The 21,115-nt window shown below is 40.7% G+C and overlaps 1 protein-coding gene across 4 annotated transcripts in view; it reads right to left on the bottom strand.

Annotated features, from left to right (window-relative positions):
* Positions 1 to 21,115, bottom strand: part of Kek5 (leucine-rich repeat, immunoglobulin-like domain-containing kekkon 5 protein) — a 653,304-nt gene that overhangs the window by 536,513 nt on the left and 95,676 nt on the right. The window lies entirely within an intron of this gene.

Raw genomic sequence — 21,115 nt, forward strand, 5'->3', positions numbered from 1 at the left:
GAGGATCGAAGGCACGTCCTGTCGATACCATATTGCCGCATTTTCAAACGATCGAAGGGACGCGTAATCCCAATTTACGGGAGCGCGACGCGACGCGCGGCGCCGAACCCTACGAAAAGGTCGTACTCACGGCCGACGTTCCGAGAGATCGAGGACACGATCCCATAACGTTGATTGCCCGCAGGAATGAGCGTCGCTGACGATTATCCGTCGCCGATCGGTGTACTATGCACATTCGGAGAAACTTAAACGCCTCCGACTGGTTGGAAACGGTAGCTCTCTGCTGATATACTGCTTCATTTCACGCTATATTTCGCAGTGATTTCGTCGTTCGATTATTATATTACGCTACATTTATGTATTCGTATGTGGAATATATTGCATTACATTTATATATTCGTATATGGAATATATTATTATGCAATCGTTCACAATAATTTACAATCTTTTACAATTTACAATCTTTTACAATTTACAATCTTTTACAATTTACAATAATTTACAATTTTTTACAATTTATAGTAATTTACAATTTACAATAATTTACAATTTACAATAATTTACAATTTACAATAATTTACAATTTACAATAATTTACAATCTTTTACAATTTACAATCTTTTACAATTTACAATCTTTTACAATTTACAGTCTTTTACAATCTTTTACAATTAACAATAATTTACAATCTTTTACAATTTACAATAATTTACAATCTTTCACAATTTACAATAATTTACAATCTTTTACAATTTACAATAATTTACAATCTTTTACAATTTACAATAATTTACAATCTTTTACGATTTACAATATTTTACAATGTTCTACAATTTACAATCTCGCAGTCTAGAAAGCAGTCCAACAGCGACCCTAATTCGTCCCGGTGACCCAGAAAAGCGGCGCGGTACATTCAATAATTTTCCAGCGATCCCGAAGGGTTCGCCGAGCGCGGCGAAGTGGCCGAAGCGCCGCGATCTCTCGATTTCTTCGCGAGTTCTTTGCGCGTCGCTCTCCGCGGCGTTCGCCGATTTCTTCGAGGCTCAGCCCGCTAAAACCGGTGCTCTCTTTCCTGCGGCGAAGTGGCCCGGGAATAACCGCTGTTCAAGTTGAATGGAACATGCTTCCCGGGGCACTCGACTGCGCGAGGCCCCCGAGAACGGCGCGCCGCGCCGCTGAACCTCTCGGCTCTCGAGGATAGCGGGGGCCTGCAGGCTGTTTACTGTGCGTCGATGGGTTCGATGCACGGCCGATCGGCCATTCCCCGTTGTTTTTCGTGCACGGCGCGGAACACTCCGTGGCTCGCCAACGTCGAACGAGGGCGCCGCGGGGGGCAAAGAACGAGCCAGTACACCGACGAAGGCGGGAAGGCTTTAACGGTGGTCCGGCTCGAGGAATTTAGCTGCAACTTGTCTCGAAGACGGCTTCTTCGCATCGATGTTCAATTTTAATTTTTTACTTATTTCTCGGCGAGAAAAAAAAATTAAGAATAAACGATGTTTTAGTTGAACTTTGAATATTTGAAATTAAATCTTCTTCTTTATCTTCTAAATTCTCCGGAATTTCTGTCTGCTAAAAATGATGACTAAGATGTATTCTTTAGTACTAATTGTTAATAATAGTTTTATATTTATTAATTTACGCGAAGGAGTCTTTAGGGTATTTTAACCCCTAGCGCTCGAACGATGACTCCGAGGCGCCATTAAAAATTATTATATCACGTTCTGGAATAATTTTAATATTATTAAAGTCCCTTCTATTTTAAAGTTCACAGTCTAACCGTTTTATATGTCGCAAAACTCAGTTTCATGCGCATAAAATATATTCACTTGTATAAAATAGAAATACTGCTGTTGGAGAATTATTATCGATTGAGAATTAAAATGACTTCGAATTGGAAATCCTATTCGCATCGTAGGAAACTAATGGAATAAATACTGACAAGTATAAAATATACAAAATAAAAATATTAAAAATTCATACACCATTATAGTCATTTTACATTAATCTATATTTATTATATAAAATATTTACATATATATATATTACATGTATATATTATATCCTACTCATTTTGACTGTCGAATTTAGTTAAGAATAAGACAATAAATCTATAAGAAACTACCACAATTCACCGCGCAAGAAGAACAAACGAACTTATTAAATAGACGAAACAATAAAGCAGAGCACGGGAATAACGTATTCAATCACTGTCCGGTGCATCGTTGCTGACCCATCCGCCGATTATAATTGCTGATCAGCGATTCGTCGCACACCGAGGATTGGATTTCAAGCGGCGTAGTATATTAACCCGGCGATCATTCGCCACCCGGAATGAAGCAACTTCATCGAATTAGAATCAGGATGTTGACGTCTTCCGGGGCGAAACGTACCGCCCCCTCCCCCCTCGGGGGAGCGTGAGTAGAGATAGATCGTGTGGCTTCGGCGGATTTTCTCCGATTTTTGTTGATTTTATTGGGGCACCGGCGAGCGTGACGTGATTAAACCTCTCAGACTACTGCAGCAGGGGCTCCTGTGCCGGAGTCATTTCTGACTCGCACCGATACTTCACTGATATACAAATGAATCTCTTTGCTACTAACACAGACAACTTCGGTACTGTATACACGTTACAACGAGTCACGAATGACTGCGGCATAGGAGGCGGAGGGTTAACTCTCTCTCTCTCTCTTTCTCTCTCTCTTTCTGATTCGCTCGGACTTAAGTTGCTCGTTTATTTCTTAGATTGGGTGTTGCACGCGGACGACTCCGGCAGCGAGTACATTTTCGAAAAAGTACGGCCGCGACGCAACCGTGAAAAATTAATGTTGATTTTAGCATGAAACGTTCTCCGACCCCGGTGGAAATATTACTCGAGCTACGCGCGCGCCCTTTTTCCCTCTCCCCCACCCTCCCCCCTTCTCCCTACGCCGGCCTAAATTAATAATTCTTTTCCAACTTTTACGGTCGCTCATTTCGAAATTCCGTGCTCTTTCAATCTTTGACGATACCGCGGACGTTGTTACGTATTCAGCGCCGCCAATCCTGGAATTTCCCTGGATGTACAGCGCGTTAAAAATTCACGTATTAATGGCGCGCGCGCGCGCGTTAAAAACTCCGTCTGAAATTGAATATTTTGACGGCTGTTTTGGATATTGATATGGTCGCCCGTTAGAGACGACGTTCTCGTGAATTATTGTTGCACGTGATTGTATAATAATTTAATGTAGAAACGTTTATTTTATAATATTATAGGAATATGTAAGTGTAATGGTTGGTGCGCGAAATGACGGATTTTTAAGTGTGTATATAAAATGTATATCTTTTTTCTAAAAGCTGTCTCTTTTTAATAAAAAATATGCTCTGCTTGCTTTAATACACATTTTCCAAAGAGATTTTAAGAGGTTAATGCATAGTTGCCTGTATCAAAGAAATTCTGATCTCTCGACTCAATAAACTCTGATATTAGATTATTTTATATATTTATTATTATTTTATACATTTTATATATTCTTATTCAGAGTATTTTCATTTGCATACCGTTTAGCCTGTAAAAATTGTTCTCAACGTTTAAGCAAGTAAAATTCTATGTACAGTGACTCGCATTAATAATAAATCTACCGAGCCCTAAATATACCCAATTTTAATTGCTTTGCAACTATAATAATTCTGTAATTGTAATTATAATTATAAATAATTATAGAATAATGTGATTGTAATAATTTTAATTTAATAATAAAAAGATTGAGGCAGATGGTAACCTACCAAAAATCTTTTTTTATTGAGATGGTGTTACGCTACTTGTTCTCGTATATTTATTATATATAGTATAAGTGGACAATTATACAGCCTAAATCCTAAACAAATGCGAAGGCGCGAGCCAGCAATTAGACAAAAAACAAAGATAAAGGGGTACTCCGCGTTATTGCTTGTTTCGACGAGTACCGTTGCGCAACCCGGAGATTAATGTATTGTGCGGCCGATAAGCAGCGCGCGGCCGTGTCATGGCGTTACGTTGACCGTCGTGTAATATTCTATTCGATCCACCCACCCTATCCGCACCGTGACGCGGCACTAAAACGCGTACCGTGCGCGACCTTTTCACCGTCGAGATCCTGTTCGTCCTACATGTATCTTTTTTTTGTCCGACTCTCCCCGCCCTCGACACTTTTCGTCACGGTATTCGTCGGCTCTTGTCATTTTTTTCTCCCCCCCCCCCCCCCCCCCCAATCCCATTCCATCGACTACACCGTAACAGGAGCGTTACCATTGCTGCGAAACTTTCCTGCCGGCTACTTTACGCTCTAGCTTTAATCCTGCTCTCGAAGATCTTAAAATTTTGCCGTCGTAGATCGCGCGCACCTAAAGTGCCCCATAATGCCCACACGCCGGTCATATAACGTCTATAATAGCTATATAACACCTATAGGCCTATGATGCCCATAATACTTATACTGCCTATATAATAATACGGCCTCTATAAAGCGACGCTATTTATCCGAGCGCTTCTCACCTGTGGGAATACCGCGTCGAAGTGGACTTTAAATGGGGGATTAAGACAGGTTAGAACGGTGTTGGGAACGAATTTAATTAACTATTATTTAATTAAGTGGAAATGGACGCTATTGGGAAATGGAGTATTTAATAATAAAGACGGTGGTATATTTTGGACATGATTGCGACTTTATTTTAGGGAACGTTTTGACGGCAGTTTTGCAAGATTATGTTGGTTTTGTAGCCAAAATTTAAATATATATTCTTGATATTAATAGTAAATTAGATTTGTTAGAAAAGCACTAAAATGTCGTCCTATATTTTTATTTTTCAATTTATATTACCCTTATTAATTTATATTACACTATTAACTATAGAGTTAATATAGAATATGCTATACTAATTTCGTCCGAACGTCTTACGTCCTAAAATGGACTATTCCATCTTGTGTAAATAATTATGTATCGTTGTCCTGAAAATATTAGTGGCATCCTCTATCTTGCGCACACTATATCGTAGATTTTCTATCTATAGATAGATAGGACTATGATACAGTTAATATAGAATATGCTATATTAATTTCGTCCAAAAGTCTTGCTCCGTAAAATGAACATATCCAATCTTGATTAAATGATTTCGCCGATTTCCATCGATTATACTCTCGAAATCGTACATAACCTAGCGCGAAAAGAATTTATGGAACACCTAATACAATCATTGCACATATAACCTGACATAACCTGACATTTCCACAGTCATCACCGTCTCCTAAAACAAACCTTTCGCACCGCTAAAAGACCCACAACAGCAGCCTTTCACATCCCGCATTTATTAAATCTCTCAACCAATTCGTCGGAACGTTTCAAACGCGTGCAAAAGCCTGACCAGCGGGCGCGTATCCCGCAGAATATCGAAGCCTGGAAATAGGAAGTGAAAGAAGCGAAGTCAATTCTTAGCTCGCTCCACGCCCATAACGTTCACCCCGGCGCGCGGCGCGGCGCTGATCCTTCAGATATCGCTCGGTCGTGGAATCCATCGGAATGCAGCTCGCGCTAGCGATGTCTTATGTTTCAAAAGGGCGAAAGTAAGAAAAAGCACGCGTGCATCGATGGCTCGCACATGTTACAGATCCGACGAACGTGCACGGAGAGCCGTGTGTGGCCAGACGGCGTCGGTGTCGGCGTCGGCGGGGGTTGACGGCAGGAGATATAGGTGAAAAATAGCACCGCGGTCTCTCTAATACAAGCCCCGCTTATGATTTATGGGCCGAACATGATGCCGTTTGTAATGGCGAAGCGATAAACCGAAAGCCCGCGGAACGGAACTTCTCGCGCTAGGAGGAACTATCAATTCATGGGTAGTCGATCGTAATGGCTGGATCGTTTTGCTTGCCTTTGGAACAAACCGGCCTCTAACCTCTTCCCTCTCTCTCTCTCTCTCTTTCTCTCTCTCTCTCCCACTCCCCTACCCTCTATCCCACTCCCACTCCTCTTTCTACTCATCCTCCTATCACCTTCAAAACCAACCTTTAATTGGAATTCAAATTTCTGTTCGTTTGCTTTACGAGTGGCTTCCGTTTCGATGGCGGACAGCCATCTCTTCCCTGATGCGATTTCGGTACCTTAATGGAAACTTATCGGGTGCTCCGATCGCGTAATAATCTCACCGGCGGTCCGCAGTTTTAATCGCCGCAGGCGACGATGCATAGATTTCTTTGTCCCTCTTTGTCGAATGCTCTTTCGCTGATTTTTCGATGCGGGTATTATTGGCGATTGGTATCTGGCTTGTGAAAGTACGTGTGAGCTGTTCGCGGGTTGATTAACTCTGCTTTTTGAGGAATTGGAGTCTCAAAGCACTTGATATAGTCGTGAGTATGTATTTATAGTATATATTTTACAATCATATTTATAATATATATTTTTTAGTATTATATTTATAGTATAAATTTTAGTATTTTAGTACTATATTTATAATATACATTTTAGTATTATATTTGTAATAACGTTCACTGATGATTAGGATTGATATTATTAAACGACAAAGATTTTTAGGCTATTGAATAATAGATAACTTATTTCAGAGGTCACTTTGATTATATTTGTATTATAATAATAAATCGTTGCAGTACATACCATGCGTTCGTCAAAAGAAGACATATAGTCTCTCCTATAATCGCAAATATTATAGTAATCGACTCTATTGGTCGAAAACCGTGACGAATATCAATAGCAAATATTATTATTAATAATAGCCATATTACGCATATCTTTGTAATATATTAATATAGTAATAGTCTTCGACGACCAATCACTCAATTACCATCATCTCAGCCAACTACCCCCAACAACCATAAGAGCAACAACTATACCACAGTAAAAATTACAATACAATCACACTGTACCTTATTTTGTCAAACCCGCAGCGAAATAATAATACGAATAATTAATTAATTATTAATTATAACAATACGAATGCTACTCAAAGAATCAGCTGTTATTACACAGTTATCAGCCTTATGTGCACCATGGATAAATATAACCGTGATGGTGTTCCATCTGAAACTAATGTGCTCGAGTGCAGCTTAAATATGTCGTTTAAAATTCTAAACGCTCGTTATCTTAATGCACGTCGATAAGAATGAAAGCTCTTCGAGCCGCGGCTCTCGTGACCTCTCCCCCTCCCTCTCTCGCATAATTGAATTACATAATTCCGGCGGGCCGGATTCAGGTTCTCCTAAACAGCCGGCAGAGCTGGGAAATGTGGGAGCCGTTAAAGGGAGGTTCAAGTATTTCATGCGGCACGCCAACTTATTCCGGAACGGAACAAAAACTCTCGCGTATGGGAGGGGGGCAGGAGGAGGAGGCGGGGGGAGAGGAGGGAAAATCTGTTTGAATTTATGGTCACGAATCGCGCGCCGGGGCGGTGGTAGAACACTGCGCGAGAGTAGAACGATGTTGTTCGATTGCTTCTCCGAGTAGACGCAAATCTAATTTGGATTCCGGAGATGACGTCAATCGGGTATGGATGCTTCAACCCTTTCCACTCGAGCGATGACTTCGATATAGGGTATTTTTGGATTATGTATATTTGTAGGTTAGTTACGACTTTCTATGTTTGTAGGTTAGTTATTTCTTTCTATATTTGTAGGTTGGTTATGTTTTTCTATATTTGTAGGTTACTTATGTTTTTCTATATTTGTAGGTTAGTTATATTTTTCTATATTTGTTTTAGACGTGTTTTTCTGTATTTGTTTTATATTTATCTTTCTATATTTGTTTTAGACACATTTTTCTATACTTGTAGGTTAGTTATATTTTTCTATATCTGTTTTATTCGTATTTTTCAATATTTTTTTTATTCCGTTATTATATTTGTTATATCAATATCAATATAATCAATACGATGAAATGTCAACGTACCAATACAATCAATAAAATAAAAAGTCAACATATAAATATAATAGAAAAATAACAAGTCAATTCACCAATGTAATCAATAAAATAAAAAATAAATTCACCAACAAAATCACTAAAAAAAAATATCCAATAAAAACAATGACCATACAATTAACCTAACGACTCCACACCAAAAAGGAAGCCCCTATCACACGACCATCCGCAACACCGCGATCTTCCACCATCCTCCCCACAAATTCATCAATCATCGGCAAACTAAATCCACAATAGCAACCACAATACGATGCATCCCCTCGACACCGGTGACCACCGCTACCGATATCTCGACCCTTCGAATCGCGCTAATTAACCCTTTCGCTACGTTAAGTCATTTCGCGACATTTCGATGCTTGAAGTTTATTGCGCAATACGTTTTGATGTCGTTGCAACAAAAAACAGTTTTAACAAATTTTAAGAAGTTTTGAGGAGCTTTAATTTCAAGCTTCTCCCTTTACAATATTTAATAATCAAACTTAACAATAAAAATTTAACATTAGACCAATATTATTACTCGAAACGAACATTAATTTTGAGCTTTCTTTTTACAATATTTAATAATCAAACTTAACAATAAACGGGCGAAACAGGCAAAATTTGATCTGGACGCTTATCGGCGCCTAAAAAGTACCAGAAAAGCCAACACGTTTCATACGCCAATAGGCGGCAACAGTAGTCAAAAGATTAAGGGGTACCACATCCTAGCATCGCATAAAATCCCACCACGACCATCGCGTCCCTTCCCCCTGTCCGCCCCCGAGCGCGAACAAAGAATCCGACGGAACGACGTGTCGCCGCGACGAAACAGCAATTGGTCGTAGATGGTGGAAAGGAGGGGGGGGGGGGGGGGGGGGCGTTAAACGGGTTTCCATTCTGTCTCGAAGTGATTCGAATGAATGGGACATTCGCGCGAAGTGGTACGAGGAGAGAAAGGCGGCGATTAATTGACGAAAATTCACGTTGGAACAATGAGTTCCGTGGTGGGGGGCCCGCCTCAGCCGAATGGTCGTCGCAGACAGGCGCCGGTACGGAGGGGAGGAAAGGGTGTGCTAAGTCGGAGGATGGGACTCTGTAATTCTCATCGGGAACGACTCGTTCTCGGCCAAGATATTCCAAGTTCCTGAGGGAGGGGAGGGGAGAGGGCTGTAAAGAGCGAGCTTTCCCACGCCGGCACTTATGCGCAATGAAGTTAGGCGACCGTTCCACATTTTTACCCGACGCGACGGTGACAACGAACGATCCCCGCGGCGCGGTACCCGGCGACTGTTGTGCCGGGAAGGGGGTTGTTTTGCTGGAAAGGGGGGTTGTTGCTGAGAGGGGGGAGGGGTTGTTGCGGATCTCTCGCGACGTTCTGCCCCGGGTAAGTGCACGATCGACGAGCGCCAATTATTATAACGGCAAGCCGCGGAGGGTGACGGGAGGAGGTAAGGGGGGGGGGGGGATGGGACGCCGTTTCCGTGGTATTTACAAAACGCCTAATGACGCTCGCTACCCCCCCCGGAGCCATTATCCGCGGGACTCGCGACGACGTCCATTAATTTGGGATATAAAGCGGGCCTTGTTTATTCGCGATCTGGAGCACCGGCAGGATTCCTCTCTCTCTCTCTCTCGCGCCGGTTATTGTGTGAGACTTTTAATAAGACGCGTCGACGTTGCTTCTCGGAGATTTTAAAGAGCGCCTATTTTATCCGCTGAACAAACGTCGATCCTTTCGCGAGTGTTTTTCAGCCACGAGGTGAAACGTTTTCTTCGGGGTTGCGACGGCGAGCACCTTTTCGATTGTCATAATTTCTTTGGAGAGAAAGGAAAATTATATTTATTGCGAGTATATATGTTTGCTGGAATTATTAATTATTTATTGCTGGCGGCAGAATTTATTCTGATTTAAGAGAATGGAATAATAATTGTATTTAATGGATTAATGGAACGGTGATGTTAACCAGTTAGCTGTGTTTTAAGAGTATGCCAGGTTATGTGAGGTTATGTCGTATCATGGAGGGGTGGCTGTATTTTAGGTTACCATGAGTACAGTCGTCATAAGTATGAAGTAGCGACTGTTAAATATTGAAATTGTAATTTTGTTTCCAAAGGAAGAAATTATAAAGTTAATTATTTATTATCTCCATTCTATTAATTACTTACTACAGCATCAATTTAATACAAAAACTCAGACTACATGATAAAAATAAGGTTCTCCAAAAACCGACTTTTTCACAGAAAAACAAAATTGTCAAAAAAGCAGAAATCGTCGAAACACAACTGCAAAATTAACAGCAGCAAAAGTGAAATATTAACCCTTTACGTTCTTCAATGTTTCATTTTGCACATTTGAAGATGCACATTAGCTCGATGATCGTAATTATCGCAGGCCACGCCTCATTTTCAAGAGGAAGCCATAAATATAAATATCGTTGCAGCATAGCGGATCCGCGAATCTCTTTATAGCAATATTAAACAATCTCGTTATTGCACAATGGATATAATTACGTTCGTCTATAAAATGCAATTACCTAGTCGCAGTTCCATTAAATTTTTATGAGACGCTCATAGTTCCATCAAACTTTTATGAGGCGAAAACTGTACCCTTCCTCTGTCTGAAAGAAAGCCAAGCGGCGACGGCCATTAAAGCTGCCACACTAGACGCGAATCAAATTAGTTCGATGAATGTTGAAAATTCCCTGGACAATTAACCGAGTCGGGGAACACCGTAACGATACCCTCGTATCAAATAAAAATTCTTATATTATACGTATGTCTTTATTTATAACCTTTTGCGTCGGTATAACTATTTTCAGCTACCAAAGGTAATTTATTTATTTATTTGTTTTATTTTTACTTTGTATATTATTTATATATTATTTAGTTTATATATTTATATTTTTATATATTTTATACATTTGTATATATAATTTACTATATACACAATTTATATAGTTTATATATTTGCTATATATAATTTACTATAAATACAGTCTATATATTAATATTTTCATCTTTAAGTTATTACTATTCTTACTTATTTCTCTATTTATTACTATATCACATATACCTAAACATTGCATAGAAATTAACTTTAGGAATTAACCTTATCTCTCTTTCTTAATCATGCACACAACCTTCATTCATCAAAAAATGAATTCTCACTAACCTAACGTAAAGGGTTAACCAGCCAATTAAATAAAAATCGAGAAGGAAAGATGATTTCCTTTCTCCTCGGTCTCCTAACTTCCGTCGAATCCGGACGCTCACAGGACACCGTGATCATCGGTTGACTTCCGACCGCGGTCGCCCCAGAATAAAAGAAGTTCCATCGAGGATTTATTTAACGCGGTAGCAATTCGAACGGACGCCGGGGCTACCGCGAGCCGGCGCGTAATGTATGCTAAATAAATTTACCGTTCGGGTCACTTCCCTTAAGAGCCCGCTCATTAGAATATCCCTACACGAACAGAGATAGAGAGAGAGAAAGAGAGAGAGAGAGAGCCGGTGCACAAATAATGCAGCGAAATTTGCATTCTAACGATCGCGGACGGGCGATATTTTCAATGAGACCGAGAGGAGCGCTGCGCGGAAATTTTTGCGCGCCGAACGAAACGCGTGGAAAAGTGGCGCTCGAAGAGTATGGTGGACGATTGAGGAGGAACTCATTGCTCTCTTTCTCTCTCTCAAGTTCTCTCTCTCTCTCTCTCTCTCTCTCTCTCAAGTTATATCAGGGTCTCTCTCTCTCTCTCAAGTTATGTCAGGGTCTCTCTCTCTCTCTCTCTCAATTTCTTTCAAGTTATGTCAAGGTTACTCTCTCTCTCTCTCTCTCTCTCTCTCTCTCTCTCTCTCTCTCTCAAGTTGTGTCAAGGTTGCTCTCTCTCTCTCTCAAGTTATGTCAACGTTACTCTCTCTCTCTCTCTCTCTTTCTCTCTCAATTTCTTTCCCTCTCTCTCTCTCTCTCTCTTTCGCTCTCTCCCTCTCTCACTCTCTCTCTCTCAAACTTTCAAAATCTCTTCCTCTCTCAATTTCTCTCTCTTTTTGAAACTTTCAAAATCTCTCTCTCTCTCTCTCTCTCTCCATCTGTCTCTCCGTCTCTCATCACGGAAACGAAACGTTTGATTGAGTTTCGCGGAGCCGTGTTATCGAGGCGCCGTTTGACACGCGGCTGAACCGCGACGATCGAAGGAGAACCCGTGAAACGAGTCGCAGCAGCAGCAGCGCGGAGCCCAGGATTCCAATTCTACCAGAGGAGGAGGAAGAGGATCGTGATCGTTCCTCCGCTCTGAGTTTTCGCGATGTAAACACTGGCGATACCGTCGAGAGAGAGAGAGAGAGAGAGAGAGAGAGAGAGACAGAGAGAGAGCTGGGTTAGGTACACGTAATAGATTCGAGTTGTGTATCAAAGACTGCGCTTTAGAGATTCAAATTTATCGAGCCTGGCAGGTCTCCCGCCGCGCGCGTGTGCCGTGTCAAGCAAAGTCTCCCCGGTTTATTCAGCGGACTGCCGAGTTTGGTTATTAATTTGTCGCGATTCCGGATCGCGGCGCCGGAGACTGCCGGCAGACTTCGAGCACATTATTGCAGAGATAGGGAGATAGATAGAGAGAGAGAGAGAGAGAGAGAGAGAGAGAGAGAGAGAGAGAGAAACATAGATAAAGGTAGATAGAGAGAGAGAGAAGGCTGCGTTGGGGTCTGTTCATTTTCGACGGCTTCGAATGTTCATTCTATGGTGACGCCTGCAGTAACAGCTGTTTCTTGAAGGATAAGGGCTGGGATTATAGAGTATTAACTGAATTAACTATCACTAATTTGTTACAAACAGAACTACGCTAATTACTGAAGCAAAACTAACTACTACAGAACTATACTACTATTAATATTAGTAAGCTACATGTAGTATAAAAATGTAAATGAAATATGAACAAGCTTCGTGTAGTTAAAAAATGTAAATAAAAGGTAACTAAGCCACATATAGTTAAAAAATGTAAATAAATTACACAAACTTTAAAATTGTGAATAAAATGTAAATAAACTACGTACAACTTTGAAACTGTATATAAAATGTAAATAAACTACGTAAAACTTTTTGAAACTGTAAATAAAATGTAAATAAACGGCGCGTAGTTTAAAGCTGTAAATAAAATGTAAATGAACCGCGTGTACATGAAAGCTGTAAATTAAATGTAAATAAACTATACGTAATTTAGAAATGTAAATAAAACGTAAATAAATATAGTAATCGTAATGAATACCCAACTCAAGATCAAGGTGACATTCAAACTGCATAATTTATTTCTGTTTTTACGTCATAGTAATTTCTCTGTTGAATTATCAATATTGCTACATTGATTTAATCACAGCCTATAGACAGCGTTTCGATGAAAAGCAAGTCGGCGAATTCCCGTGGAGATAAGCGTCTCGCGAGAGGCGACACTGTATATATATATATCTCCTCGAAACCGCAAGTAACAACAATTACCGCGCCAGGATTTGCCGTGTCACTGGGAATACGGCAGTCCGTCCCGTGCTACGCGGGCCGGCCGCGTGATAAACGAGCGGAATGATAGCGTGACTACTCCGTCGTTCGATCGTGGCGCGCGCGCGCGCGCGCGGGCTCGCCGAAAATTCGTGACGGAACGTGTCCGTCGGCTCTATTTTCCATAGACGATCGTTTATTAAATATGGCCACCGCAATTCGGCGGTACTTTAACAAAAAAAAAAGTACTCGCCGAGCGGTCGATAAAGTGTTAAAATAAAATAAAGAATAAAATAAATAAGAAATAAAATAAATCAAAAATATTAAATATATATAATTCTATCATCTAACACAGCGAAATAGTGTCACACTAAACTTAAACAAATTATAACCACCTATAAAAAATCACCTATAAAATACGCGAGCCTAGACACCGCCATGAATTAGTATTATCTAATAATAATAATAATAATAATAATACTTCTATTTCAGCTAACGAAAATCGATCGAAAGGAACCGCGAAGGACGCAAGGGAAAACGGAGCCGAAAGGTATAAGTGAAAACCTAGGAATCCGCAAGATCCGGCGGAATTCGTCGGCTAGAATGCCAGCTAGCATCCTCCCCACCGCCCCCCCCTCCCCACTTCCGGAATCCACGCGCCGATCCAGGTATCGAGATAAGAGAGACTTGTTTGCATATAAGCAAACGCCGGCGTCGGAATACCTAAGTGCGGACTCCTTACGCAGCTTTGCTCCCTCCGAGAGCGCGGGCTCATTGTCTTTGCGTGTAATGCGTAATCGGAACGGAACACGCGCGAATATAGAGTGAAGCATTAGGCGACGGTGAATAAGGGGGGCTAAGAAGGGTCGAATGATGCGAAGCTGTGACTCTTCATTGGATATCGAAAGGTCGAAACATTTAATTCTACCTGACTCGATTAATCGAACGTATTATTTATGCGAGACGGATGAGATTTTTAGAGACAAGTTATTATTATTTTCGATGGAAATTAGGTTGGTTAGGTTAAATTTTGCTGTGACTAAAGATGGCTTTAGAATGGTAATTAAAATGGTAGATTAAAGGAAGGATAGTTGTAGCATGCTGTAATTTAGATATAAAAATAATAATATTAGTATAAAATAGAGTGGAATACAAAAAGATAGAGTGCAGTAAAAATAGAGTGTTATAAAATGGTTGGAAGGGTAAAAATAATTGTAATATGAGGTATTAAAAAATATAGAAGAAATGGTAATATAAAATATTGAAAAATAAAATTGCAATGGTAATATATAGTATCCAAAAATAAATATGTAATGGTAATATATAATATTCAAAAATATAGAATGAATGGTAATATATGATATTCAAACATAAAAATGTAATGGCAATATTTAATATTAAAAAATCTAAAAGTAATGGTAATATATAATATTCAAAAATCTAAAAGCAATGATAATAAAAAATATAAAAATAATAGCAAAATAGTTAAGTAGTCTATTCATCAAGATCGTATTTATTATATAAAGTATTATTTTATCCGCTCTTTATACCTTGCACAACACCCATCAATAGCATTCAAATTAATAACGCTACAATATTCCCATTTATGATACTCGTAAACCCACAGAAAAGGGTTCCTCCCTCGAACCCTTTTCCATAAACATTCCCAATTGCCATACTACCATACGACCAGTACCTACTCAAGCTGCCACCAGATGAACGTACTACCATAGCGCCAATAATCGGCGAACCCTGCACTCGACGTCACGAACGCTACGCGGGGGTAGATTTTTAGGTATCGCCGAGGGATGCGGTACAGACAGAGTTCGCGTAGTTGTTCCCGCGTCGTAGTAGCTCGAGCATCGCGGTCCCTCGGACGGATCGGCGACACACAACGCAGCTGCTCCGTAAAATCGGTATAAAGTAGAGAGGGCGCATCGCGCACGCGAGGCAGTAAATATTGGAATCTGCCCCTCTCGTGGAAGTTCCTAGTCATATACGCCCTCGCATAATGCCGGGTTGCCACGGGCCGTTACGAACCCCGGGGGCCAGACAGACCACCGCCGGCGGCACAGCCTCCCCCCCCCCCCACCCCTTCCCCTCGTCCGACAAATAAATCATTGGAAATACCTTCCGACACGTGATGGCGGGAAGATTCGGCTTGATGCGGCATCGTGCAAGCCAGGGGCATATACAGTCGGTCCCATAAGTATTCGTACCCTCATTGCTTATCAGAGAATTTAATATAAAAATAGTGGATATTTTAGTTTTCGAGAAATCTTCGATTTTTCGATTTTTTGTTTTAGTTTTTCGTTTTTCATAATCACAGCTTGCAAATGAAAAATCTGCAAAAATTCTATATCATGCGGCTCGATGTCCGAAATAAGCCACATTTTTTTATCAAAATTTTAGAAAGGCGCTAAAGGGGGAAAATACCGGAAAACCGCGAGATCTAATTTACCCTGTAACTATCTTCAGGGACATGTTACAGGGTTAAGATTTTGCACGGATAAGTTTTTATTGGTCAGCTATCCAACCGTGTATGACTCGTTGAAAAACCTCTAAGGGTAGTTTCGACCATATTAATTCTAGTTCTATATCAGGCTTCCTCCAAACTTTGCCCCTTCCGTCGCATTCGAAAATATTAAATATAATAATAAAAAGTTTATCGCAAAATTTTACACGCGTCAGATTTCTCACACAAGCAACGACGGTACGAATACTTATGGGACTGACTGTAAGTAGCTGGCGTGTACACGCGCGGCCACGTCGTAAACGTGCCACGCACCTACGCCCCTTTCCTCCGCGTAACACCGGTCGCGAGCCTTTCCTCCGTGTAATACCGGTCGGACGCGGGGGGACACCCCCACCCCCGTCTCCCGGGCTCCTCCTGATGGGCTTCGATCAATCACCCCGGGCCACGGCGATCGCCCGGAAAGAATGACGGATAGGGGTGGTAACGAGTACCAGAAAACATAATGGCGTTACTCGGTTGTTTGCGGTCGGAAATGGGGAAACGGCGCGGCCACGGGACGCGACGGAACAAGTCTGTGTGTGCGCGCGTGTGTGTGCGATTTTTTGCCGGCTACCGGTGGCGTGAATGGGGCCTCGACCATCGGGGAGTCTCCGCTCTGCATGACTCTATTATGGTGAGGGGAGAGAGAGGGCGGAGTGGCAACTTTGATACTCGTGATTCGAAACTAATGACCGAGCAATTTTCTCTGGTACGATCTACGCGAGCCTTTTAATTGATTATCGGGAGACGATGGGTGTCTGATGGTGTCTTTTTCTGTTAACCCTCTTTGTACTCGAAGCTATTTGAACTGTGAATATGAAATCATTTTCATATGCAACAGAGTGCATATGAAAATTGATACTTGCGACTCGTAGCAATAGTTTTGCTACTTAATAATTTTTTTGTTTTATACTTTATTGTTGTAAAAATTATTTTGGAACGTATTTAATACACAGAGTCTAGCAAAGTCATAAATAAATAAATAAATAAATTTAATTTCATCCCTTCGCACTCGAGCGACGACTCTGAAGCGCCATCAGAATTTGTTAAAATAATTTTAACATCGTCGAATTTGTTCATATCTAAACAACATCGCTTAGTATAACTGTTGCATGAGTCACAAAATATAAAATATATATTAAATGCATTAATCACGAAAGGTATCTAATATATAAGATATTAAATAATAATAATCTCAATAAAATCTCAATATGAGTTTAATCTCAATAATAAATAACAAATTATTGCATATCACGGCAACCGATTCGCAAACTATCGATCGATGGAAAAAGTCGACTTACAGGCTGAAACGTTAAGTAAGCAGCGCTATTCGCTTCTCGAGAGAAACACGGAATTCCGCGCGCGGAAAGCAACGCGCGCCGGGCATCGTTAAAATGACAAGACAATATCAATTATACAGTAATAACATCGTACGGGCCACTCACCGTGCGTAATATCATCAACAGCGCGTGCTCGAACCACAACAGGAGAAACGCAAACAAGGTGTGTGCGCGCCCCCGGTTTCCACTAATTTGGCGACGGTCCGGCGGAAGTCGGCGTAACGACGTTTAAACCCGATCGATCAAATTCTCGCTGTCTCGAACAATTCCGGCGCGCGATTTCCTCGATGGTCCGCTGTCCAGATAAATGAGTGACGCGACGGCGGCGGGGGAGGAGGGGGTGAACGGATCCGGGACAGGGGCTCGATGGCGAACAAGCGAATGCAAATGATAAAAACCGGCGAGCCATTAAATCGTTCGTAACGTTGCAAAACGGGGAGCGGATTGATGTCGTGCCAGGTGTTCAATTTACCGAGAAGACGGAGGGTCGGGCGCTCAATTAAATCCAATAATAAAATTTTCTTGCGAGGCCGGCGCGCTGTAGCGTCTCTCGTCGGCGAGGCGAACTTTGAAAGACGGCGCGGAATTGTTGCTGGAGGAATCATTTTCGATGACGACGAAGTTTTCGACAGAAGTGGGAATTGGGCTTTGCGAAGGGAAGGTGTACAGGTTCGTTGACCTTAAAAATTATAAGAGTCTTTTTCTTGACTGTTATTCTTTTGATAATGAAATATTGTTGAAGGGCAACGTGCTATAGCATTTTGGTGGCAAGACGAACTTTGAAAAATGGCATGGAAGAATTATTTTTATTGACCACTATGTTGCAAAATAAATGGGAATTGGTTTTTGTAACTGAAAGCTGTATAGTCCTATTGTCCTTAAAAATTATAAAAGCTATTTTCTCAATTGTTATTCTTTTAATAATAAAATATTTTTTGTACTGTGCCAAAGCCTTTTATAGGCAAAATGAACTACAAAAGATGGCATGGAAGAATTATTTTTAATAACAACGTAGTTGCAATAAAAATTAGAATTAATTCTTGTCACTAAATAGAACATTGTTTTGTTATCTCTAATAATTATGAGAGCCATTTTCCAAACCTTTAGTTCTTTCAATAATAAAATATTCTTGATAGATTACCTGCGACAGTGTTTCAAAGAGTCAAGACGAACTTTGAAAAATCGCACGAGACTCTCGACAGAAGAATAATTTTTAATAACAACCAAATAGCAAAAAAATAGAAAAATCACCTATTTCACTAAAAGTAGCTTAGTTTCCTTATCTCTAAAAATTATAACAATAATTTTCCAGAACCTTGTTCCTCCAACAATAAAATATTCTTTCAAGATATCAACAGCCTTCCACAATTCCAAGTCAAACATTGGAAAAATCTCATAAAACCCTGTACAGAAGAATCATTTTCGATGACAACTGAAACACAGGAGGAATCGGTCCTGGCGACTGGAAGCAATTTCGCCCCGTTGTCCCTAAAAATTATAAGAGCCGTTTCGCGGACAGTCGTTTTGTCGGGCGACTCCGGCCGGACGGTAACACGGTGTTTACAAAGTCCGTCGCCCGGTTCGAGTGACCAACAAAGAGACCGTCAAAGGCGGCGGGGTCCGACAGTGGTTCTCTCGCCGCGCTTTCAATTTCCCTCGGACGAGAGAGAGAGAGGCGCGGCGCGTCCACCGCGGAAACTACGGGGGGTTTTTCCTCTGTAAAATTTCCCGATAGAAATTTCGCCCGGGTATGCCCGGGACGCGGAGTAGAGGCGAGACGAGCCGAGACCCCGGCGGAGAAGCGACGAGGTCGGAGAAGCGGGACGAGAGCCGGAGACGCGAACAAATACATTTACTTAGCAGGGGACACGGTAATTCTCGAAATGAACGGTCTCGTTTGTACTTCTCCGAGCATTTAATACATCAAATTGTACCCACGAACGGCCGCTGGATGGAACATAAATCGCCCGGCTTCAGACAGCGCCCGGGGTAATTGTATGCAAAAAGATAAGCGGGGAAAGTAGAAGATGGAATTGTTTTGGACGAACTGTTTTTAGTTGCTGGGAAGATTCTATCATCGTCGAGTCGGTGGCGATAAAATTCGAGTGAACAGGATTATTCTACCCGTGGGAACGATGCCAATCGCGGCGGCGTGATTTCGACCGGTTTTTACGGCTGTCGCGATGTTTATTGAAAAATATAATTACGCGCTTTGAGAATCGAGCGACGAGCGTCTTGTTTACTTCGACTTTAATTCATTTTGATATATTTTCTAGGATATGTTATTCTTGAAATATTAACAATTTCTTGAAAACATTTTCTAAGAAATTAAGTCTTGGAAAGTGAATCCTTTATGGGAGTCTTTCTATTTTTTAGGTTATGTAGCAAAGCTATGAATAAACAAATTTTATCTTTGGACACTTGTTTGCTTCTACTTTAATCAGTTTTGATATATTTTGTAGAATATATTATTCTTAAAATATTATCAATATCTTGAAGACCTTTCCTAATAAACTAAATCTCGAAAAATTAACCCTTTATAGGCTTTATTTGATCTTTCAGAAACCAACCTAATACATCGAAATTTTACCAAATAATTTTAGCATCCTTACAAGATAATATATACATCTTAATTATATAATATCATTGAAATAACCAGTAACAATATTAATAACAGTTGACAGCGCCATCAACCTAACATATTAAACTAAAAAAATATCAAAAAAAATATCAAAGTATATCAAAAATATTAAAAGAATTTCAGCTTATAAAAAGTTGATATAGAATCTCAAGTCGACACGATTCACTTCGATCGAGTAATTATTATGTAAAACAGTGTCTGAAAAATAAGATTCGTTACACACCGGCTCGACGGATCCATGGAAAAAAAGTTACGTAAAGGAAAATTGATCTGCGACCTCCGTGCCACTAGTCACGCAACTATCTTAGAATGCTCGCACGAACAACGTCGGAGCTGTTTGTGCTCCTACCAACATGATAGGCGCACGTGTTTTATAGTTGCACGTAATATCTTGTAAGAAACGGGTCACACAAACAATTTATTTCATCGTTCCAAGCATAAGTAAAGTCGAGTAATTATCTACTAAACTACCCTCCTCCCTATTATTAAAAAAACAATTTTTTGAGAAAATTACCGCGCTTTACAATATAATATAGAACCTAAATTCTTTTCCGTCGACGGGAAAATATTTAAACAAGATAGCATATCGCAGAAGTTACGCGATAATCGCGAAATAATTGAAGAATTTTTTCGGGGCTGTTGTCTGTCAGAGTTTGCGTTTATTTATCTACTTCTTCGAAAGCATCTCTTAATTTTCCATTTAACAAGTTCAGTGCCGATAATCGACCACTAAAATGCCCAAATAATTAAAGCAATTTAATTAATTAAAGTGAAGCTAGAAAGTTAATATTTATCCCAGGGGCATTAATAATTGGCATAACCTTGGCATTAGAGCTCTTTCGCCTGCGAAACATTTCCGTCAAATTCAATTTGTTCGAACGTATTACAATAAAAATAAATTTTCAAGATTGGACAGAAATTAGTGTCACCTATATGTACTTGGGTGACGCGGCGTTCAATGCGTTAAACGTAGGAACCGTGACCGAGCCGTCGTCGAACGGATTTCACCGCGAAAGCTCGTCGTTCCGTCGGGTTTCAGTTTGAAAACCGTCCGGCCGGCCGCCACAGTTTTAATCACCCCGTTGTCCGCCGCCATTTTCCTCATACTTTGTGCCCGGGCGCGAGGCTAAGCCTCTTTTTATTATTCTAACTCCGCCGCGGGGAATGTCCCGCTTGTTTTTTCCCCGCGAGTCGACCGACTTACTCGAAACCATC

This window comes from Augochlora pura, chromosome 2, assembly GCF_028453695.1.
Source record: "Augochlora pura isolate Apur16 chromosome 2, APUR_v2.2.1, whole genome shotgun sequence".
Classification (NCBI taxonomy): Eukaryota; Metazoa; Arthropoda; class Insecta; order Hymenoptera; family Halictidae; genus Augochlora; species Augochlora pura.